Below are 24,648 nucleotides of genomic sequence, written 5' to 3' on the forward strand. Positions count from 1 at the left end.
ATTGCTGGAAGTGGCGCAAGGATATTTATTTCCATTTTCTGTGATCAGGTTTTCCTGCGCTTTCCGATGTAACGCACGTTATGTAATAGCCACAGTCGTGATTTAACCAGTTTTAAAAACGTCCGAGGGTTTCCTATCCACACATTCTAACCATATGAACGTACTATATTCCTGGCATGAGTAGCAGGGCGCTGAAATGTTGCGCGATTTTTAACAAAATGTTCAAAAAAGTAGAGGGTCGACTGAAGAGGTTAACGGGGCAGCGAAACAACGTTTAACTGCAGTGCACTTCATATGTGCAAGTAAAATTTGCCTGTTCGAGACTGACCAACACTTTTAACATATTGATCTTGTTGAAGCGCAGCTTTTTAGCCCACATTTCGGATTTGAAATGGGTGTTCTACCAATGTGCAGCATATTTCATGAACTTCAGATTGTACACAACACGGGCTACTTTTCAGCCTTACCATCACCATCATTGGCAGCAGGTAGCCTAATACGATTTATTATAATTTGAAACGGTTGATTTAACTGAAATTAACAGCTGTGACCAATCAGTCGTGTCTCTTGATTGGATGTTACTGTGGCATGGCAAAAGCCCTAGAACATGGTTTCCCAAACTTGGTCTTGGGCCCCCGTGCACGTTTTGGTATTTGCCCAGGTACTACACATCTGATTCACATAACTAACTCTTTAGCAAGTTTTGGTTATTTGAATCAGTTGTGTAGCGCTAGGGCAAAACCCAACAGGGGATGCCCCAGGACCGCGTTGGGAAACAATGCTCTTGTCTAGAACATGTGAAAAATAACCAAGCATAGTCTATTTCTTATTTATATAGACATCTCTGAATGGAGGCCCAACCAGCCTCACCAGTTAGCCACAGATGCAAAAGATATGGCGTTTTATACAGCATGTTGTTTCGAAGGAGACCATTGCTACCAGTCCATGTATAGCACAAGTCTTGTTCAGTGTTGCAATGTTTGACATCTCGGGAGTGCATTGCAATTAATGGAGCGTGACTAGTATCTGGTAGCATAGCCTAGTGGTTTGATATTTTTTTAAGATGTTGCATGTGCAAGCCTTTATGAATCTCAGAAAGCAATTATTTGGTTCATGTAGCCTAATAATGGAGATGTTGTCAGTCAAACGGCTGCGGAGCAGACATCGTTCATAAGTGGATGTTTTGTTGCTGCAAAGTAGCCTAACCAGATTATAGCCAGCCTAAAATGTTTCAATTTAATTTAGAAAATGTATACAATTTACACCAATAGTCTTGCTTAACTGACCCCAATTTTAGTCTTATGTGATTTGAAATTGATGCAAGTATTTTCCTAACGTGCTGACGAGACCACACGTGTGCGCCATCATGCTCAGACGCGATGAGTACACGCAGGTTGAAATATTAAAAAGAACTCTGAACCAACTATATTAATTTGGGGACAGGTCGAAAAGCAAAACATGTATGGCTATCTAGCCTGCTGTTGCTAGCGAAAGTTACTCGCATAGTATGTCATCAGTAGTGTTGATTGATTAATTTCAGTCAATAAATTTGGATTAAAAATGCCTAGGTAGCTGAGCCACCCGAAGTTTGACGATCTAAACCACATGTTATCACATTCAAATGTTCTATTAACACAAATAAATGGGCCTATTTTATGCTATAAATGCATGATGTTACCACTTCCTTTCCCCTGGCCAGCAGGGATCAGAGCACATAGGCTTCTCTAGGGTACCTAAAGCTGTGGTTATCAGTAGGCTATAGTTTAGACTGATTTCCCTCATGATTTGTCAATTTGTGCACAATTAATCTGTGCTTCAGTCTGAACAACAGTACTTTCTCCCTGTTTTCAATGCTTTTGTGTACATTTTTTATTGAACTAAATCAAGTGCTGTTGAAAATGCCATCTCACCATACAGGCCAGCAGCCCTGCTGTGCTGATCTCTGCGACATGGATAGATTGAAATATCCTATGTGTCCTATTGTATCCTATTGTATTGACGGGAGTGGATTTCCATTGATTTTAGTGTTACTTATTATTACACAATAAAATCAATTAAAACCATAGTCTGATCTCTCACTCAATAATACTGACCATAAGGTTTATTCTTCTGAAACACATTGCATTCATATGCATGTCGATCAGTGTGTTTCAGTATGCTTATATCCAAACTGTATCAAATGTCAGCAGTGACCAATTCCTGTGCACATGAGTAACTTGACATGATTGGCTAAGATTGTAAAAGGGGTAGTTATGCCCTTTGCCTAGGGCAGATTTTTATTTTCAGCTGTTCTTTGTCAAACCTACATCCTGCAATACCTCCAAGCAGATGACCCTGCTTTTAATGAATCTTCAAGATCTAGGATCAAATCTGAATATATTTAATATAACGAATGGAGAACTGAATGACTGCATTCTGGGGGAAAGGAAGATGCATGCAATGTGTCATGTCAACTGAATGAGTCTTGGGGAAGCCGGAAGTTCAGTGGCTTCCTTAAAAGGACACTAAATATGCTCTGTGAGTCATTCATTGCACCACAGAACTGAGAATGTATATATTAACTGTTCCTCCACATGTACATGCTGCTTAGGATATGTGATGGTCAAAAAGAGCTGATTTGATGTTTGAACGTGAGGCTGTGGTTTACCCAGCTGTTCTGCCCTGTGAGCCAAAAGAAACAATTAGCACAACTATGATGTCATAAAACATCAATGCTGTTGCTACTACTACTTTTGTTGGTGGTCTGGTAGCTGTCTGAAATGCAATGCACCTTGTGATCTTTTCTATTAATGCATTCTAATCATGTGTTTTTGTTTGTTCCTCAACCAGACATGCTTGGAGTTGGAACGGTATCTACAGAGCGAGCCTTACATCTCAACAACTCCAATATCAAGTTCAAGAAGCAGGAGCATGACCTGTGGAGCAAGCTGATCCTGGCCTGTGGGGAAGAAGCGATTGACTCCGACTCAAAGATCCGTCTGGTCAAAGAGGACAATCAGGATAGCCCAATCTTGGAAACCAAAAGTGTAAACTCTGACGCCAACAGCGACGCATCAGATAGTTCTGGGGTGCTCACGCAAACACACAGCTTTTACCTCAAACCCTCTGGGGTCGGTTGTGGCCTGTTCTGGACCTTTTAGCGCTTCTGTCATTGGCACTCCACCATCCTCCCCAGAAGTCAGCTCGGACCTCAGCATCTCACAAGGATGGGGAAGCATACACACGGAATTGCACTTGCCGGTAGAAATGCGGACAGGCGGCATCGGGAAGAACTCGGGAAAGACTAGGCTGGTCAGTGGAGATCCATCGCCGGATGGGACGAGACGGGTGCACAAGTGTCACTTCAACGGATGCCGCAAGGTTTACACAAAGAGTTCGCACTTAAAAGCACACCAGCGCACTCATACAGGTTGTGAAACACACATTTCCCAATGCTATCACACCAGAGGTCTCTGTCTTTGGTGTTTACATTGCATTGCATTGCATAAAAACAACCAGTGGCCAAAGTGACATTGATGGCACAAAGCTTTCTCACTTCAAATCAAATGTTAATTGTCACATGTGCCGAATACAACAGGTGTAGGTAGACTTTGCCGTGAAATGCTTACTTACAAGGCCCTTAACTAACAATGCATTTCTTGAAATTAAGTAAAGAAAATATTTCCTAAATTAACTAAAGTAAAAAAATATATAAAATCAAAATGTAACAAGAAAATTACATAACAATAACGAGGCTATATACAGGGTAGAGGTTAATCGGAATGGCCGATTTAATCAGGGCCGATTTCAAGTTTTCATAACAATCGGGAATCTGTATTTTGGGGCGCCGATTTGCCTATATATATATATTAATTTTTTTTAAATTAATATATATATATTTTAATGTACCTTTATTTAACTAGCTGACTGAGCAGTGGTAGGCAGAAGCAGGAGCGTAAACATTCATTCAAACAGCACTTTTGTGCATTTTGCCAGCAGCTCTTCGTTGTGCGTCAAGCATTGCGCTGTTTATGACTTCAAGCCTATCAACTCCCGAGATGAGGCTCGTGTAACCGAAGTTAAATGGCTAGATAGTTAGCGCGCGCTAATTGTCATTGTGTTGCTGGTTCGAACCCAGGGAGGAGCGAGGAGTGGGACGGAAGCTATACTGTTACACTGGCAATACTAAAGTTCCATAAGAACATCCAATAGTCAAATGTATATGTAATACAAATGGTATATTAAGTTAAAATAAGTGTTCTTTCAGTATTGTTGTAATTGTCATTATTATAAATAAATAAAATTGGCCGATTTAATCGGTATCGGCTTTTTTGGTCCTCCAATAATCGGTATCGGTGTTGAAAAATCATAATCGACTTCTAATTCAGGGGGTACTGATACCGAGTCAATGTGTTGGGGTACATGGTAGTCGAGGTCTTTGTAAAGTGACTGCATAGATGATGAACAGTGAGTAGCAGCTGTGTAAAAAGGGGGGGAGGGGGTGTTAAAGTAAATAGTTCAGGTGGCCATTTGGGGGTAGAAGCTGTTAAGGAGCCTTTTGGCCCTAGACTGCGCTCATAGCACTTGCTATGCGGTAGCAGAGAAGTCTTGGGTGACTGGAGCCTTTGACAATTTTTGGGGGGCATTCCTCTGTCACTACCAAGTGTATATAGGTCCTGTATGTCAGGAAGCTTGGCCACAGTGATGTACTGGGATGTACGCACTACCCTCTGTAGTGCCTTGCGGTCAGATGCCGATCAGTTTCCATACCAGGTGGTGATGCAACCGGTCAGGATGCTCTCAATGGTGCAGCTGTAGAACTTTTTGACTATCTGGGGATCCATGCCAAATCTTTTTCTGTCTCCTGGGGAGGGGTAAGGTGTTGTCGTGCCCTCTTCACAACTGTCTTGGTGTGTTTGGACCTTGACCGTTTGATGTGGACACCAAGGAACTTGAAGCTCACAACCTGCTCCACTACAGCCCTATCGATGAGAATGGGGGTGTGCTCGGTCCTCCTTTTTCTATAGTCCACAATCATCTCCTCTCTTGATCACGTTGAGGGAGAGGCTGTTATCCTGGCACAACACTGCCAGGTCTCTGACCTTCTCCCTATAGGCTGTCTCATTGTTATCAGTTATCAGGCCTACCACTGTTGCCAGAACTTAATGATGGTGTTGGAGATATGCTTGGCCACGCAGTTATGGGTGAACAGAGTGTACAGGAGGGGACTAAGCTTTCACCCCTGAGGGGCCCCACTATTGAAGATCAGCGTGGCAGATGTGTTGTTGCCAACCACTTGGGGGAGGCCGTCAGGATGTCCAGGATCCAGTTGCAGAAAGAGAGGTGTTTAGTCCTAGGGTCCTTTCCTTAGTGAAACTTTGTGGGTACTATGGTGTTGAATGCTGAACTGTAGTCAATGAACAGCATTCTCACGTAGGTGTTGCTTTTGTCCAGGTGGGAAAGGGCAGCGTGGAGTGCGATTGTGATTGCATCATCTGTGGATCTGTTTGGGCGGTATTCAAATTGGAGGGGGTCTAGGGTTTCTGGCATGATGCTGTTGAGAGCCATGACTAGCTTGCCTTCATTACTGTTACACACAAGTCATATGTTACTTAGCTGCATGAAATTGCTATTCTTTATTTCACGAAATTGTATTGTCTGTCTTGTTTGTGTAATGTAATCAAAGTTACAGATCCAGTTCATTGCGAGTCCTCATGCAGTCAGAGTGCCACAGTGCAGTTACTCAGAATATTGGCCACGCATGACTGTGACCTAATCTACCTTGCATGTGTCTGAATGCTGAGGGGAAGGGGAGACGGTCACACTGAAAGGCAGCCACAGTGCACATGGGGATGGAATGGACTTAGTTTACGTCCCAAATGGCACCCCATTCCCTTTTATAGTGCACTACCTTGACCAGTGCACTATTTCTCATGGTCTGAGAGTCTTTAGGTGCCTTTTGGTGAACTCCAAGTGGGCTGTCATGTGCCTTTTACTGAGGAGTGACTTTCATCTGGTCACTCTACCACAAAGGCCTGATTGGTGGAGTTCTGCAGAGATGGTTGTTCTTCTGAAGTTTCTCCCATCTCTACAGAGGAACTCTGGAGCTCTGTCAGAGTGACCATCGGGTTCTTGGTACCCTTGACCAAGGCCCTTCTCTCCCGATTGCTCAGTTTGGCCGGGCGGCCGGCTCTAGGAAGAGTCTTGGTGGTTCCAAACATCTTCCATTTAAGAATGATGGAGGCCATAGTGTTCTTGGGGACCTTCAATGCTGCAGACATGTTTTGGTACCCTTCCCCAGATCTGTGCCTCGACACAATCCTGTCTCTGAGCTCTAGGACAATTCCTTCAACTTCATGGCTTTGTTTGCTCTCACATGCACTGTCAACGGTGGGGCCTTTTATATAGACAGGTGTGTGTTTCTTTCCAAATCATGTACAATCCAATTGAATTTACCACAGGTAGACTCCAATCAAGTTGTAGAAACATCTCAAGGATGACCAATGGAAACAGGATGCGCTTCAGCTCAATTTCGAGTCTCATTGCGAAGGGTCTGAATACCTATGTAAAGGTATTTCGGTTGCAATTTTTTTAAATAAATGTGTAACATTCGCCTTGTCATTGTACAAACATTTTCGCTTTGTCATGATTGGGTATGGTGTGTAGATTGAGGAAAACATTTTAGCCATTTTTAAAATAAGGCTGTAACGTAACAATGTGGAAAAAGTCAAGGGGTCTGAATACTTTCAGAATGCACTGTAGGTATAGGGAATTAGTGCCATTTGGTGTACAGCCATTAGCTATGGCTCTTAAAAACAGATTTAGTTTCAGCATTGGAAAGGGGAGACTGACCATTCCTTATTTTTGATTAGCAGTGTGAAATTACGTGTGGCTTTCTCTACGAGCTCGGACTCTTAAGACTGCAATTACGTCCAACGAATAAGAGGACTTTCTTTGGTCGTATCATGGTTTTGAGTTGGGTGACAGGTTCATTGGAATTAGACTAGATTCTACTGTAGTGTCTGAGTAAAGTTGTGTAGCTGGCAAGTGATTACCGCCATATTATTTCCATTCTCTTTACTACCAAAGGTCTTTGACCAGAAGGAACGATAACAATGACCTTAGCTTAGCACACAGCATGTTTCACATTGACTAGAGGTTAAAAATTGATAGTACAATATTGCATTAATTTCACAGGTGATGTTTTTGTTTATTTCATAGGTGAAAAACCATACAAGTGTTCATGGAAGTGGCGATATGCACGGAGTGATGAGCTAACCAGACACTTCAGGAAGCACACTGGGGCCAAGCCATTTAAATGCAGTCACTGTGAAAGGTAAGCGCCATCACTATGCTATCTACAATTGAGACCACCTGCACCTGAGTGTTTACACAATCCCTCTTGATACCATATACTCAAGTGTGAGTTAGTATTAGAGGTCGACCGATTAACCGGAATGGCCGATTAATTAGGGCCGATTTCAAGTTTTCATAACAATCGGAAATCGGTATTTTTGGATGCCGATTTGGCAGATTTTTTTTTTTTTAATTATATATATATATTTTTTACATACCTCTTATTTAACTTGGTAAGTCAGTTAAGAGCACATTCTTATTTACAATGACGGCCTAGGTTCAGTGGGTTAACTGCCTTGTTCAGGGGCAGAAGGACAGATTTTTACCTTGTCAGCTCGGAGAATCGATCTTGCAACCTTACAGTTAACTAGTCCAACGCTCTAACCGCTCTAATCCTCACGAGGAGCCTGCCTGTTACGTGACTGCAGTAAGAAGCCAAGGTAAGTTGCTAGCTAGCATTAAACTTATCTTATAAAAAAACTATCAATCATAATCACTAGTTAACTACACGTGGTTGATATTACTAGTTTATCTAGCGTGTCCTGCGTTGCATATAATCGATGTGGTGCGCATTCGTGAAAAAGGACTGTTGTTGCTCCAATGTGTACCTAACCATAAACATCAATGCCTTTCTTAAAATCAATACACAGAAGTATATATTTTTAAACCTGCATATTTAGCTCAAATAAATCCAGGTTAGCAGGCAATATTAACCAGGTGAAATTGTCACTTCTCTTGCGTTCATTGCACGCAGAGTCAGGGTATATCCAACAGTTTGGGCCGCCTGGCTCGTTGCGAACTAATTTGTCCGAATTTTACGTAATTATGATATAACATTGAAGGTTGTGCAATGTAACAGGAATATTTAGACTTAGGGATGCCACCCGTTAGATAAAATACGTAACGCTTCTGTATTTCACTGAAAGAATAAACGTTTTGTTTTTGAGATTATAGTTTCTAGATTCGACCATATTAATGACCTACGGCTCGTGTTTCTGTGTTATAATTAAGTCTGATTTGATAGAGCAGTCTGACTGAGCGGTGGTAGGCAGCAGCAGGCTCGTAAGCATTCATTCAAAAATCACTTTTGTGCGTTTTGCCAGCAGCTCTTCGCTGTGTTTCAAGCATTGCGCTGTTTATGACTTCAAGCCTATCAACTCCCGAGATTAGGCTGGTGTAACCGATGTGAAATGGGTAGCTAGTTAGCGGGGTGCGCGCTAATAGCATTTCAAACGTCACTCGCTCTGAGACTTGGAGTGGTTGTTCCCCCTGCTCTGCATGGGTAACGCTGCTTCGAGGTTGGCTGTTGTCGATGTGTTCCTGGTTCGAGCCCAGGTAGGAGCAAGGAGAGTGACGGAAGCTACACTGTTACACTGGCTATACTAAAGTGCCTATAATAACATCCAATAGTCATAGGTATATGAAATACAAATCGTATAGAGAGAAAGAGTCCTATAATTCCTATAATAACTACAACCTAAAACTTCTTACCTGGGAATATTGAAGAATCATGTTAAAAGGAACCACCAGCTTTCATATGTTCTCATGTTCTGAGCAAGGAACTTACACGTTAGCTTTCTTACTTGGCACATATTGCACCTTTACTTTCTTCTCCAACACTTTGTTTTTGCATTATTTAAACCAAATTGAACATGTTTCATTATTTACTTGAAGCTAAATTGATTTTATTGATGTATTATATTAAGTTAAAATAAGTGTTCATTCAGTATTGTTGTAATTGTCATTATTACAAATACATTTTTAAAAATTGTCCGATTTAATCGGTATTGGCTTTTTTTTGGGGTCCTCCAATAATCGGTATCGGCATTGAAAAATCGGTCGACCTCTAGTTAGTATGTCCATTCATTCATGTGAATAGCATTGCATTGTTAACCAGTGCTTCCTGAAAATGCTTAGTCAAATGTGTAATTCATACTTAAAATATGTCATTATATTGCTAGCCTGTATGTTCATTTGGGATCTGTACTTGTATCCTAGACATATACAGTTTTCTTTTGTTGTAGTACACCAGTTCACACTTTCCATCTCTCGGTTTGCCACCAGGTGTTTCTCCAGGTCCGATCACCTTGCCCTCCACATGAAGAGACACCTCTGAGCGTCACGGAGCGATGTAAGCCATTTAGCGAAACAAACTAACGCAGCAAAGGGGAATGTCGTCTCATAACCAGGCTTATGGTTGAACTGCCCTTCAGAGGACTGAGCTAGGGACCGTGTTCAAGCCAAAACATGCCATTTTGCACCATACCCAGTGCCTCCGGGATGGACGAACCCCTTGGAGAAAACTAATGACAAAATTATGTATGGAAGGAAGCAGACAACTTAATTGAGGGACTGGAAGGAAAGGGAAATTAAGACAAAAAAAATAAATGAATGCATTGTATGTGTGTTTGGCGCGTGATGTATTGAGGTGGCGCAACTGTCTCCTGGACAACCGATAGACAGTTTGAAGTACCAGTGTAAGATAAGCATGTGTGGACTGCGAATGTCTGACTGGGTTGACTTGCCAGTGTGCAAACAGGGGGAAGCAAAGGTCTTGTGGTACCGGTGTTTCTGTGGACTGAATGGTATTGGGGAACACGTTCTGTTTCCTTGTGGTCGCGAGTGAGTACGGGTGTGTGACAAAAGTGTCTACCTGCCTGTCAAGCAGCAGCGAGACTGGGCTAATTATTTAAAAAATATGTTTTTGCCAGAATCCTTGAGGGTTTGTGGTTGGGGGTGATGTTGTATCCCCTCCAGATAGCAGAGGCCAGGGCAGAAACTCCACAATGTGAGCTTTTTCTAGTGTTTGGTGCAGCTGTTAAATGTGTTTTTTATAACACAGCTAATGTGCTTCGGCTATAACACAACGAACTATACTATAACTTCAGTATCATAGACAGGTGTTGCATGGTTCTGGAGTTAGTTTATTTGCTTTTCCTGTTATTCCGTAATCAGGACTGCAAATAGATTTCAATAAAAGTGCAGCTAAATACCAACAGTTAAATGTTACAATATTGTACATAAAAGCCTTGATTTTAGATTTTGTTTTAATGTATTCAGTACTTTCTTTGGTTGGAGAAATCACTATTGCCTACTTAACTGAATCATTCATGAAGCTATTTTTTTCACTCATCTGTGCCTTTTAGGACTCTTGAATTTCTACCTGATAATGCACTGTTAACTTAACGGTGTCTTACGTAAGTGACTTAGACTTGTGGTTTGGTTTTCTCCTGGTGGGGGGTTCATGTTGTATGGGTGATATGAAAAGATTTGTTAAGGCTCAATTTCACATGAACTTACTTGCACCGTTCCTTGTTTTTAGAGAAAGCTACCCCTATATTAGCCCGCATGTAGCTTGTGAATAAAGTGTTTGTTTATAACATGCAGAGTAAAGATACTCTGTTAGATCATCAGGGTGCTTTTGTTTTTGCTGTAACCTGTCTATATAGTACATTCAGACCCAATGTAAATAGACTCAATGTAAATATAATTTAAAGGGATATCTTCAAGTCATCATGTAGAGCACTTTAAACAATGTATTATTAAACAAATGTACTAGTGTGTACTGTATGTTGTTCCACATTTGGTGTTGCGTAAAAATGTAGCTCGACGGTACAAAACAACCTGATGAGACTATAGGGCTAAGTCCGGGATGGCACCCCGTTATAGGGCACTACTTTCAACCAGACCCCTATGTACTGTGGTCAAAAGTAGTGCACTATATGGCATAGGGTGCACTTTCAGATGCGCACTAGAGCATGGAGCTTTTGGTTTGCGTAAAGACAAGGTTGACTTGACGGGAAAGTGATAGTGCTGCAGCTGGGTTCAACAATGTCTGGGCTTTGGGTTTGTAGAGCACCCAGGGCCCAGTCTCACTCTCACTGTAGACCAATATTCCCCCCTCTAAGGAAAAACCCTAAAGTTGTATTGTAATTATCAAGCTCTAGTTGGACAGGCCTTACCTTGTATTGTATTTCTAATAAATGTTTTGCTGGTATAGAATCTGTTAGAATGCTGATTTTGGGAGTTTGCTATTGACCCATTTTGGGCATTTATTTGTTTTAGTCCAAGCAGCTACAGTGTTATCAAAACCAATGGTGAACAAGATTCTGTAGAAAATGTAAAAGATCAATCCATCTCTCCCCGTTCGAAACTGATTATGTACATGCATGGAAAAATGTGACATATTTCGTCAATGTTATTTGCCCTGTGTATAAACAGTACAATAGGATGTTAATGGATGGGGAATTTAGCGACTATGATATTTTTGCAGGGTAAGGGACCAAAATAATGTTAAAGGATCATTTATTGTACCATGTGTCATTAAATGTCTAAGGCTAGAATCAAGGATTAAAAATTGAAGTATAACAAAAGTACATGGACTTATTCTATTCAATATCATGGCCATGCTGTGGGTGAAAAGGAGTTTGTTGCAGCAAGATCAGTGAAGCAGGGCCACAATATTTTCAGTACATTCAGAAAGTTTTCAGACTCCTTGACTTTTTCTACATTCTGTTAGGTTATAGCCTTGATCCTAAAATGGATAAAAATCCAACTGAGAAAATGAGGGAGGAAGGCCTTGCTCAGGGAGGTGACCAATAACCCGATGGTCATTCTGACAACTCCAGCGTTCCTCTGTGGAGATGGCAGAACCTTCAGAAGGACAACCATCTCTGCAGCACTCCACCGATCAGGCCTTTATGGTAGTGGCCAGATGGCTGCCACTCCTCAGTAAAAAGGCACATGACAGCCCGCTTGGAGTTTGCCAAAAGACACCTAAAGACTATGAGAAACAAGTTTCTCTTGTCTGATGAAACCAAGATTGAACTCTTTGGACTGAATGCCAAGTGTCTCGTCTGGAGGAAACCTGGAACTATCTGTACGGAGAAGCATGGTGGTGGCAGCATCATGCTGTGGGGAATGTTTTTCAGCAGCAGGGACTGGGAGACTAGTCAGGCTCGAGGTAAAGATGAACGGCGCAAAGTACAGAGAGATCCTTGAGACAAACTCCAAATACTGGTGTCAAGCTTGTACCGTCATACCCAAGAAGGCTTGAGGCTGTAATCGTTGCCAAAGGTGCCTTAATGTACCAAGTAAAGGGTCTGAATACTTATGTAAATTTGATATTTCAGTTTTGTATTATGTATAATAGGCAAACATTTCTAAACCTGTTTTTGCCTTGTCATTATGAGGTATTGTGTGTAGATTGATGAGGATGAAATAAAATGAGAAGGCTGTAACAAAATGTGGACAAAGTCGTGGGATCTGAATATTTTCCGAATGCTCTGTATTTTAGTTCAGAGGATTAGCACAAACATTACAATGCCAGCAACAGTAATGCTTTTTGGGGGCAAGGAATAGAAGTAGAACATTCTGTCTTTGTAACAGAACAGCAGCCAATATCATTCAGGTGGTAATCAAACCTTATTTGTTTGCGTCTTAACCAACAGTTTCCATCACTGTCTGCATCCAAATGGTTTCCGATTAGTGTAGTACTTCTGACCAGGGATCATAGGGTTCTGTTCAAAGGTATTGCACGATACAGGGAATAGAGTGTCATTCTCTATATGTCTATCTCTTCCACACACAGCTCCCCTTGTTCCCTACAGAATGTTTGTAATAAATAAAGACACAAAAAAAACATTAAGATTATTTTTGCTCTGACAATTTATAGTTTTGGAAAATTGTTATTTCTGTGTGAATGTATATTTTTATTGAAATAATATGAGTCTTATCAGGCTTATGCTTTGTTTCATTTTTTTCTCTTTACTACAAGTCTAAGTTTAAAAGGCTTCTTAACAGCTTCTACCCCCAAGCCATAAGTCTCTTGAACAGTTAATCAAATGGCTACCCGGTCTATTTGATTGTCCCCCACCCCACATTTTTACACTGCTGCTACTCTCTGTTTATTATCCATGCATAGTCACTTTACCTCTACCGACATGTACAGTGCCTTGCGAAAGTATTCGGCCCCCTTGAACTTTGCGACCTTTTGCCACATTTCAGGCTTCAAACATAAAGATATAAAACTGTATTTGTTTGTGAAGAATCAACAACAAGTGGGACACAATCATGAAGTGGAACGACATTTATTGGATATTTCAAACTTTTTTAACAAATCAAAAACTGAAAAATTGGGCGTGCAAGATTAAGTTCATTGGTGTACTTTTGTTTCCCTTTTGTCTTTGTATGGGTTATGTCAGTGCTACACTGTGCATTCAGAAATTATTCAGACCCCTTGGCTTTTTTCACATCTTTTTATTAAATATTTTTTTCCCGTCATCAATCTACACACAATATCCCATAATGACAAAGCAAAAACAGGTTTTTAGAAATTTCAGCAAATGCATTAAAAATGATAAACTGAAATATTACATTTGGGTAGTTACGTTACAGCCTTATTCTAAAATTGATTAAATTGTGGTTTTTTCTCATATATCTACACACAATATCCCATCATGTCAAAGCGAAAAAAGGTTTGTACATTTTATTTACATAAGTATTCAGACCCTTTGCTATGAGACTCGAAATTGAACTCAGGTGCATCCTGTTTCCATTGATCATCCTTGAGACGTTTCTACAGCTTGATTGGTGTCCACCTGTGGTAAATTAAATGGATTGTACATGATTTGGAAAGGCACACACCTGTCTATGTAAGGTCCCACAGAGCATGTCAGCGCAAAAACCAAGCCATGAGGTTGAATTGTCTGTAGAGCTGCAGGACAGGATTGTGTCGAGGCACAGATCTGGGGAAGGGTACCAAAACATTTCTGCAGCATTGAAGGTCCCCAAGAACACAGTGGCCTCCATCATTCTTAAATGGAGGAAGTTTAGAACAACCAAGACTCTTCCTAGAGCTGGCCGCCCGGCCAAGCTGAACAATCGAGGGAGAAGGGCCTTGGTCAGGGAGGTGACCAAGAACTCGATGGTCACTCTGACAGAGCTCCAGAGTTCCTCTGTGGAGATGGCAGAACCTTCCAGAAGAACAACCATCTCTGCAGCACTCCACCAATCAGGCCTTTATGGTAGAGTGGTGAGATGGAAGCCACACCTCAGTAAAATGCACATGGCACCCCGCTTGGGGTTTGCCAAAAGGCACCTAAAAGATTCTCAGATCTGATGAAACCAAGATTGAACTCTTTGGCAAGAATACCAAGCGTCACTTCTGGAGGAAACCTGGCACAATCACTACGGTGAAGCACGGTGGTGGCAACATCATGCTGTGGGAATGTTTTCAGTGGCAAGGAATGGGAGACTAGTCAGGATCGAGGTATAGATGAACAGGAAAAGTACAGAGATCCTTGATGAAAACCTGCTCCAGAGTACTCAGGACCTCAGTCTGGGGCGAAGGTTCACCTTCCAACAGTACAACAACTCTAAGAACACAGTCAAGACAATGCAGGAGTGGCTTCAAGTCTCTGAATGTTCTTGAGTGGCCCAGCCAGAGCCTGGACTTGTGAACACGATCAAAATCTCTGGAGAGAACTGAAAATAGCTGTGCAGCAACGCTCGCTGACAGAGCTTGACAGGATCTGCAGAGAAGAATAGGAGAAACTCCCCAAATACAGGTGTGCCAAGCTTGTCGTGTCATACCAAGAAGACTTGAGGCTGCTAAAGGTGCTTCAACAAAGTACTGAGTGAAGGGACTGAATACTTATGTAAATGTAATATTTAAGTTTGACATTTTTAATACACTTACTAAAATTTCTAAAACATGCTTTTGCTTTGTCATTATGGGGTACTGTGTGTAGCTTGATGAGGGGGAAAAAATAATTTCATCATATTAAGGCTGTAACGTAACAAAATGTGGAAAAAGTCAAGGGGTCTGAATACTTTCCAAAGGGTTAAATAATGTTAAATTATGTAAGTAAGCCTAAATCAATGTGTTCAATGCACTCACTGCAAGAAATTGTTAAATGCCATATTACTGGCGTATTATGGTTTTAAATGAAGTTTATCGACTATTCAAAATCTGGCATATTTATATAACTTTTCTGCGAATATTTGAATCACGGCTTTAAATAGCTTAGCAAAGTGGCAACTGTACATGTTTAACGACGTAGGTTCTTTATTAGTCTGGGTCAGAGAGCTGCAGCAAGTCCACCATCATGTCCACTGATGCCTGTGTAAGCCCAGTGTACAGTATGTTCTGCAGGCTGACATTGACAAAGGTCTGTCTTTGCAAGAGGCAGCAGAGCAGTTCGTCCAGCACAATCCCAACGTGTCAGATGGAATCAGTATGGTTATTTGCATTTTAATTATGAGAAGGTCAGCCAGTGTTTGTTCGCTCATGTTATGCTTCATGTGATTAAACATGCGGACTAATTTATGGAGCATTCAGGACACTTTGACCCTGTCACACAGTTTACAATCTCCACATGGCGCCAACGCTGACATGTAAAGAACATTGCAGTAATTTATGCTTGGAAGGATAAAGACGAGGGTGAAAAAATCTGTGGTAAACATTTAGGCTACTTCCATTTAGATTCTCTTGGAATTTGTCAAAGCAGGACTGTCGTTGTTGTACCTCAGCATCTATCTATGAGTTTCCCACACTAAATTGCTCTTGCTTGTACAATTCACATTCTCATTTCAGTTCTCATGATGTTTTACAACCTTTTGCGGCAGGCATGTGGTTAGAGCGTCGAACCAGTAACTGAAAGGTTGCTAGATCAAATCCCAGAGCTGACAAGGTAAAAATCTGTCATTCTGCCCCTGAACAATGCAGTTAACCCACTGTTACTAGGCCGTCATTGAAAATAAGAATTTGTTTTTAACTGACTTGCCTAGTTAAATAAAGGTCAAATAAATTAAAATAAACATTTCTTATTCCGACTGAGCCATCAGAGGGTACACAACACAAACCATGAGATGAAATTACACATACATAGTTGATATAATTTTACATACTATAGCTAGTAGTTTCAAATATTTTCCATGCAGTGCAAACAAGACCACAACTCTCCCAATTCATTTCCCATGGAATGTTGCTCCAATTCACATCCCATTCTACATAAACCCCACTCTCTCTCTAAATGAATATCTTACAGATGTCATTCACCCACAGAACACAGTCACAACAGTAACTGGGCTCTGCTCTGCTCCACTCTATTCACTTCTCATACTCAGGCTGTTCCATATTTGCATACAGTATTGCTATGGGTGGAGGGCTGCGGAAGGGCTCTTGCTCTAGCTAGCTCGTCTGTCTTTCTCACACGGGAGACCAAACACTGTGACATAATTGTTCTGTACTGCACATTATTAACAGTCACTTGCTGTGAATACCACTTTCCATGCTTGGCTGAGAAATATTTATGGCTGGAAATTAGTCATTTGTTATTAGGGGCTTGATTTTTTTTTTTAAAGCATTCCCACCCTCACTTGCCAAATATTTGGCCACCCAGATCAAAATATGCAAGAATTGGAGAGACAAAAGCCATGTACCTGCTGAGGGCTCAGTTGTTAGGCTTTAATTTCAGTGCTGTACTTTTCCTATGAACACACCACATGATAGCCCCCTCTTCATATAAGATGAGTCAGCAATCTCACCATCAGAAGCCCTGGTTTTCATGTCTGATTGCATATCGTCAATTCCATACTTCAAAGTCAGCTCTGTAGAACAATCAGTCCGAACCATAGTCTCCTCTAGGGTTTTAAAGAGTCAACCAAGGCAAACAGCTATTAGAGGTTATGACATGACACCCTCACACCCCTCATCCTCCTTCAGAGACATTACTCGGGACTGAGAGTTACTTCAGGGTAGCTTCCCAAATGGAACCATATTCCCTATATTGTGCACTACTTTTGCCCAGGGCTCATAGGGCAGTGCACTATATAGGCAATAGTAGTGCACTATTTAGAGAATAGGGTGCCATTTAGAACGAAGACCATATAATTCCCTTATTATGAGCTGGTGTCCTCACATTGGAACGGTGATTTTCCCCGTGAGGTCATTTCCCCTCTCTGTGAGATCAGCTTGGTGATGGTTCCCCATAATTAGGCCTCTGAAGGATCACTCCATCCATTTCCCAACAATACTGTGCTGCTCTGCCTGGCCTGTGCCAAGCTCTCTCATTTCCTGGAAGTAGACTTGTACTTAAAAAGGGGAGGGCACCGCTCTGGTCTGGTCTCCACCTCGCAATGAGTCACTCTAGTCTCTGCAGAATTGAGTTGTGACAGAAACATTTTAACAAATGAAACAGAACTGAAAAAGAATCAGTCCTTTCTTGTAAACACAAGCAAGTATTCCTTAATGTTTAAATGCCTGATAATAGAGACATGATTAAAAAAATATTTAGTTTACAGACGTTGTGAAGTTATACTTATTATAGCATTTTTCAATGAATGGCTGGAAATAAATGTAACTTTAAGTCTGTTAATCATTTTGGCGACAGTTATTAATTGATGATCTAAATGCAGTTTAATTATTCACTCATAATTCTGTCCAGTTAAAAATCTGTCTGGCTATTCATTTCCTTGATTTGCATTTCAGACTTTGAACAATAACTGCTTTGGCACATTGTTTGGTTTGTATCCTGCTTTTTTTGTGTAAAGGTCTTTGGGACTATCAGACAGAGCATAACATTCATAGATGACCCCAGCCCCATGCAGTCCCAGCTATGGCTTAATGAAAGTATGAGATATTGTATGCTTGTCATCCCTCGCTGGCCCTCTGATTGACAGAGTGAGACCAGTTACTCCTCCTGAATTCCAATTAAATCACATCCTCTGAATTTCCCACCATCATTTACCCTCTTCAGAGAAAGAGAGCTTGCAATAAAAACTATTACTGGCACACTGTATAGGTTAGGTCTAAAATACTGTGGATTAGGGTCAAGTCTACCTACTCTAGCTAGCTTTTGTATTTGGAATTATATTCCGAGTTGATGATTTAATCTGGTTAATCTTGAATTGAAAGTGAAAATATAATTCCCAACTGGGATGAGGCCATTGTGTCAGGTATGTGTAAACAGACTAAGACATGAGGGAAACAGAGGGTTAAATACACAACACATAATGAGGGAAGTGCGAACCAGGTGTGTGGGAAAACAAGACAAGACAAATGGAAAATGGATCGGCGACGTCGACCGCCGAGCACCGCCCGAACAAGGAGAGGCATCGACATTGGAAGAAGTCGTGACACATTGTTAGATATTTAGAACTACTTTTGGGTTTTAATCTCTTCCCCTTCATGAATAGGTGATGCTGGATGCAGCTCATGCATGTAACAGAATGTCATTATTCTCTTTTATTTATGTCAAAGCAGGGGGCAGAACCTGCAGTCTCCCCTCCCAACACTAATGGTTAGGAACCCTCTCCACAGACACTCCACAGACTGGCATCCCCACCATTCCTATGCATATAAATATTGGTATATAACACTTTTTTTATTTTTACAAATCATGAGTTAAATAAATGAAATTTTGCACATCGAGAGAGAGAGAGAGTCCCCACCTTCCTTACCAAACAAATTAAATATTTATATACAGTACCTGTCAAAAGTTTGGACACACCTACTCATTCAAGGGTTTTTCTTTATTTTTAATATTTTCTACATTGTAAAATAATAGTGAATACATCAACTCTATGAAATTACACATATGGAATCATGTAGTAATCAAAAAAATGTTAAACAAATTCAAATAGATTTTAGATTCTTTAAAGTAGCCAAACTTTTCCTTAATTAATGACAGCTTTGCACATTCTTGGCATTCTCTCAACCAACTTCGAGAGGAATGCTTTTCCGACACTCTGCGGTCTAACTCATTCCAAACCATCTCAATTGGGTTGAGGTCGGGTGATTGTGGAGGACAGGTCATCTGATGCCCACTAAGCGCCAACCAGATGGCGGGACGTGGACCCCACTCCAACAAAGTCTTAGTCCACTTGGATCGCATCCTTTGATTCGCGACCCTCGCCGCCGACCTTGGCCTAGTAACCCTCACCAAGGGCCCCACTGGACTGAGGGGCAGCTCGGGACTGAGGGGAAGCTCGGGACTGAGGGGAAGCTCGGGACTGAGAGGAAGCTCTGGACCTAGAGGAAGCTCAGGCAGGTAGTTGGCTCTGGCAGATCCTGGCTGGCTGGTGGTTCTGGCAGATCCAGGCTGACTGGCGGTTCCGGCAGATCCTGGCTGACTGGCGGATCCTGGCTGAATGGCGGATCCTGGCTGACTGGCGGATCTGGAAGATCCTGGCTGACTGACGGATCTGGAAGATCCTGGGTGACTGGCGGATCCTGGCTGACTGGTGACTCTGGCAGATCCTGGCTGACTGGCGGCTCTGGCTGCTCCATGCTGACTGGTGGCTCTGGCTGCTCCATGCTGACTGGCGGCTCTGGCTGCTTCATGCTGACTGGCGGCTCTGGCTGCTCCATGCAGACTGGCGGCTCTGGCTGCTCCATGCAGACTGGCGGCTCTGGCTGCTCCATGCAGACTGGCGGCTCTGGCTGCTCCATGCAGACTGGCGTCTCTGGCTGCTCCATGCAGACTGGCGGCTCTGGCTGCTCCATGCAGACTGACGGCTCTGGCTGCTCCATGCAGACTGGCGGCTCTGGCTGCTCCATGCAGACTGGCGGCTCTGGCTGCTCCATGCAGACTGGCGGCTCTGGCTGCTTCATGCAGACTGGCAGCTCTGGCTGCTCCATGCAGACTGGCAGCTCTGGCAGCACTGAACAGGCGGGAGACTCCGGCAGCGCAGTAGAGGAGGAAGGCTCTGGCAGCGCTAAACAAGCGGGTGACTCCGGCAGCGCAGAACAGGCGTGAGACTCCGGCAGCGCTGTAGAGGAGGAAGGCTCCGGCAGCGCTGGACAGGCAGGCGCACTGTAGGCCTGATGCGTGGTGCTGGCACTGGTGGTACTGGGCCGAGGACACGCACAGGAAGCCTGGTGCGGGGAGCTGCCACCCCACCTGTACCGCTGGTGTGTGGAGGTGGCACAGGATGGACCGGACTGTGAAGGCGTACTGGAGATCTTGAGAGCAGGGCTGGCACAGGACGTGCAAGGCTAGGGAGGTGCACAGAAGGCCTGGTGCGTGAGGCTGGCACAATCTTCACCAGCCGACTAACACGCACCTCAGGGCGAGTATGGAGCGCTGACCCAGGTGCCATCAAATCCCAGACACGCTCCGTCGGACGAATTCCGTGCCTCATGCACCAACACAGCAACTCCCTCATAACTCTCTCCTCCAATTTCCCCATTAACTCCTTCACAGTCTCTGCTTCACTCACCTCCAACACCGGCTCTGGTTTCCTCCTTGGCTCCTTACGATAAACAGGGGGAGTTGGCTCAGGTCTGACTCCTGACTCTGCCACACTCTCCCTGTGCCCCCCATAATGCAACATCACAAAAACGACAGATTTTTTGTTAGCGCTCGCAAACGAAAAGGCTGAAATAAAATATAAAACATTCCTTACCTTTGACGAGCTTCATTCTTGGCACTCCTAGATGTCCCATAAACATCATTTAGGGTCTTTTTTCGATTAAATCGCTCCATATATAGCCTAGATATCGAGCTAGGAATACCTTGGAATTGGAGGAAAAAATTAGCATTTTATAACGTAACGTCATTTTTTTAAATGCCAAAAGTCGACGATAAACTTTCACAAAACACTTCGAAATAATTTTGTAATGCAACTTTAGGTATTAGTACACGTTAATAAGCGATAAAATACCTCAGGAGACGGTGTGAAATCGTTAGCTGGTCCGTGGAGAAAAACATGTTTGAAAATGGTCGCTCCAAAATCTGGGCGTTGGCAGTAGGAAAGTAGTTCCCTTGTTTGGGTTAGACCAAGAATCAATTGCGAAACTAATGACGTAACTCTAGACAGCATGGGGAAGCTGTAGCCAATGAGAACTCGGCTCTATTTAATTCTGTTCTCTGTAAACAATTGCCTGCAGGCGCGGAAGAATATATTTTTACATTTTCAGTGAACAGATTTTCATGCACTATTCGACCAAAACGCACGTTCTGTAAATGGCACAGGCGTGATTTAAACACTTTTGGAAAGGTCTGACTGTTTTCTATCCACACAAACTAACCAAATGAACGTACCATATTCCTGGCATGAATAGCAGGGCGCTGAAATGTTGCGCGATTTTTTTTTAAAGACTGCGAAAATTCGCATGCTCCATAACAAGTTTAATTAATAAATGAATAAACACGAACAATACAAAACAACAAAAGTAACGTGAAAGGCTGTTTAGGTTATCTTTTTTTTTAAATAAGAAATAATTTATTACCTTCAATACCATTCATTCTTTACATCTCATAATTTTCATACATACTCCAATAATGGTATTTTAATTTAACTAAACAAAAACCCCAAACAAAACCTCAGGGGAGCATCTTCCCTCCCCGTCACCCTACAAACTACCTTTCCCTATCTCCCCGTCCCTAATCTATCCCCTTACAAATCTAAATGACACCCAGCCCTAATCCCCCCTTAAACCTCTCCCGAGCAGCATGCTGCCCCCACTTCCTCTCCTCCCTCTTCATCCTCCCCCTCAAATCTCCTTCCACCCTCCTCACTATCCCTTCCACCCCCCAATCTCTCGCTGTCTTCACCATGTTCTGCCTGGCTTCCCACAGCCCCCGTTTAGACTCATGAGAAGCCAGAGCAGAAACCTGTCCCTACACCTCTCTAACCTGGCCCACGTCAATACAAAATCCCCCCTTACCAAACCTAACAACACCCGTGCCCTAGCCCATACTACTCCGGCAAAGGCACAGTCCCAAAAACTTGACGGAAGACTTTGCATGGTTCAGAACCGCTCCCAACGCTCGGGTGAAATCCCCAAAGATGGCAAGGGACCTTGTCAGGCACGAGTCCTTGCGCAGCAGCAAGGAAGTGTCGTCGGCGTACTGCGTCATCTTAACACGCAGCCCACCACTTCCAGGGATCAGCAAGCCTTCCAGCACATCCCGATCTAACTTCCAGTACCCCCTACCAAAGAGGCAGACTGGCGACCCCACCTGCAGGAGCACCCTGTCGTGATCCGAAAAGAAAACAGGCAACAGCCGCCCAGACAACTTATCCAAAGACCTGGGTACAAAAATATAGTCGAGCCTCCGCGCAACCCCCCTGGAGTTGCGCCATGTAGGACCGGCCATTTTCGGAGTAGTGTGCAGGCCACCATCAACCAGACCATGGCAAGCCATTAGCCCGATGATGGCGCCTGCACTGCTATCCCCCCCTATTCTGAAATCTGTATTAAAATCCCCTCCGATCACTAATTTCCTATTTGTGACAAACAGGGGCGCCAGACAGTCAACCATCTCCCTCCTGTCTGCCACCACCTGTGGCCCATACACCACCACTAATCTAAATTTACAATCCCTTATCGTGACATCCACCCCTAAAACCCTCCCCTGCATCACCACAAAAGAACCCTCCACTTTTACCTCCCTGTGCCCACACAAAATCCCTACCCCTGATGAGTGCACCCCCCCAATACCCCAAACAAACTCCCCCTTGTCCCACTCCCTCTTAAACCTACTAACATCCCCTCCATCCCTCAGGTGAACCTCCTGTAAAAAAACAAAAATCAAACCCCACACCCTCCAAATAACTAAAAACCGCCCTCTTAACAAAATCCCTTAAACCCCTTACATTTAAACTACCAAATGTAAAATTAGACCCCATGAAAGAATAAAATAAAAACACTCAAATTCCAAACCCAGATTGGCTCCGGGGTGCCCTGCACCCTGGGTCTACTCCCACACTCCTCCTCCTCCCCAGCGCTGCAGCTTGGTTTGGAAAGAAATAGGGGAGTCCCCAAACAAAAAACTCCCCACCTCCTCCTGTACCCAGTCCTGGGTCTTGTTAGGTGTGTCCCCACCCAACATAAGTTGAGGGCCTGGGGAACCCTGCCGCCCTGTAGATAACATTAATATAATTTGTGTATATTATATGCTAGGGATTGATCTCCACTGAGTGAACAAATTAAGAACACCTTCCTATTGAGTCCACTCCCCTTGGTGATGGACCATCAAATCAAATCAAATCAAATCCAATTTTATTTGTCACATACACATGGTTAGCAGATGTTAATGCGAGTGTAGCGAAATGCTTGTGCTTCTAGTTCCGACAATGCAGTGATAACCAACAAGTAATCTAACTAACAATTCTAAAACTACTGTCTTATACACAGTGTAAGGGGATAAAGAATATGTACATAAGGATATATGAGTGAGTGATGGTACAGAGCAGCATACAGTAGATGGTATCGAGTACAGTATATACATATGAGATGAGTATGTAGACAAAGTAAACAAAGTGGCATAGTTAAAGTGGCTAGTGATACATGTATTACATAAGGATGCAGTCGATGATGTAGAGTACAGTATATACGTATGCATATGAGATGAATAATGTAGGGTAAGTAACATTATATAAGGTAGCATTGTTTAAAGTGGCTAGTGATATATTTACATCATTTCCCATCAATTCCCATTATTAAAGTGGCTGGAGTTGGGTCAGTGTCAATGACAGTGTGTTGGCAGCAGCCACTCAATGGTGGCTGTTTAACAGTCTGATAGCCTTGAGATAGAAGCTGTTTTTCAGTCTCTCAGTCCCAGCTTTGATGCACCTGTACTGACCTCGCCTTCTGGATGATAGCGGGGTGAACAGGCAGTGGTTCGGGTGGTTGATGTCCTTGATGATCTTTATGGCCTTCCTGTAACATCGGGTGGTGTAGGTGTCCTGGAGGGCAGGTAGTTTGCCCCGGTGATGCGTTGTGCAGACCTCACTACCCTCTGGAGAGCCTTACGGTTGAGGGCGGAGCAGTTGCCGTACCAGGCGGTGATACAGCCCGCCAGGATGCTCTCGATTGTGCATCTGTAGAAGTTCGTGAGTGCTTTTGGTGACAAGCCGAATTTCTTCAGCCTCCTGAGGTTGAAGAGGCGCTGCTGCGCCTTCTTCACGACGCTGTCAGTGTGAGTGGACCAATTCAGTTTGTCTGTGATGTGTATGCCGAGGAACTTAAAACTTGCTACCCTCTCCACTACTGTTCCATCGATGTGGATAGGGGGTGTTCCCTCTGCTGTTTCCTGAAGTCCACAATCATCTCCTTAGTTTTGTTGACGTTGAGTGTGAGGTTATTTTCCTGACACCACACTCCGAGGGCCCTCACCTCCTCCCTGTAGGCCGTCTCGTCGTTGTTGGTAATCAAGCCTACCACTGTTGTGTCGTCCGCAAACTTGATGATTGAGTTGGAGGCGTGCGTGGCCACGCAGTCGTGGGTGAACAGGGAGTACAGGAGAGGGCTCAGAACGCACCCTTGTGGGGCCCCAGTGTTGAGGATCAGCGGGGAGGAGA

General features: G+C 43.1%; 1 pseudogene; it reads left to right on the top strand.

The window, feature by feature from the left end:
- Positions 1-391: 391 nt before the first annotated feature.
- LOC115131126 (Krueppel-like factor 6) lies at positions 392-9,451 on the top strand (annotated as a pseudogene).
- Positions 9,452-24,648: the final 15,197 nt, after the last annotated feature.

This window comes from Oncorhynchus nerka, linkage group LG6, assembly GCF_034236695.1.
Source record: "Oncorhynchus nerka isolate Pitt River linkage group LG6, Oner_Uvic_2.0, whole genome shotgun sequence".
In the NCBI taxonomy this organism is placed as follows: domain Eukaryota; kingdom Metazoa; phylum Chordata; class Actinopteri; order Salmoniformes; family Salmonidae; genus Oncorhynchus; species Oncorhynchus nerka.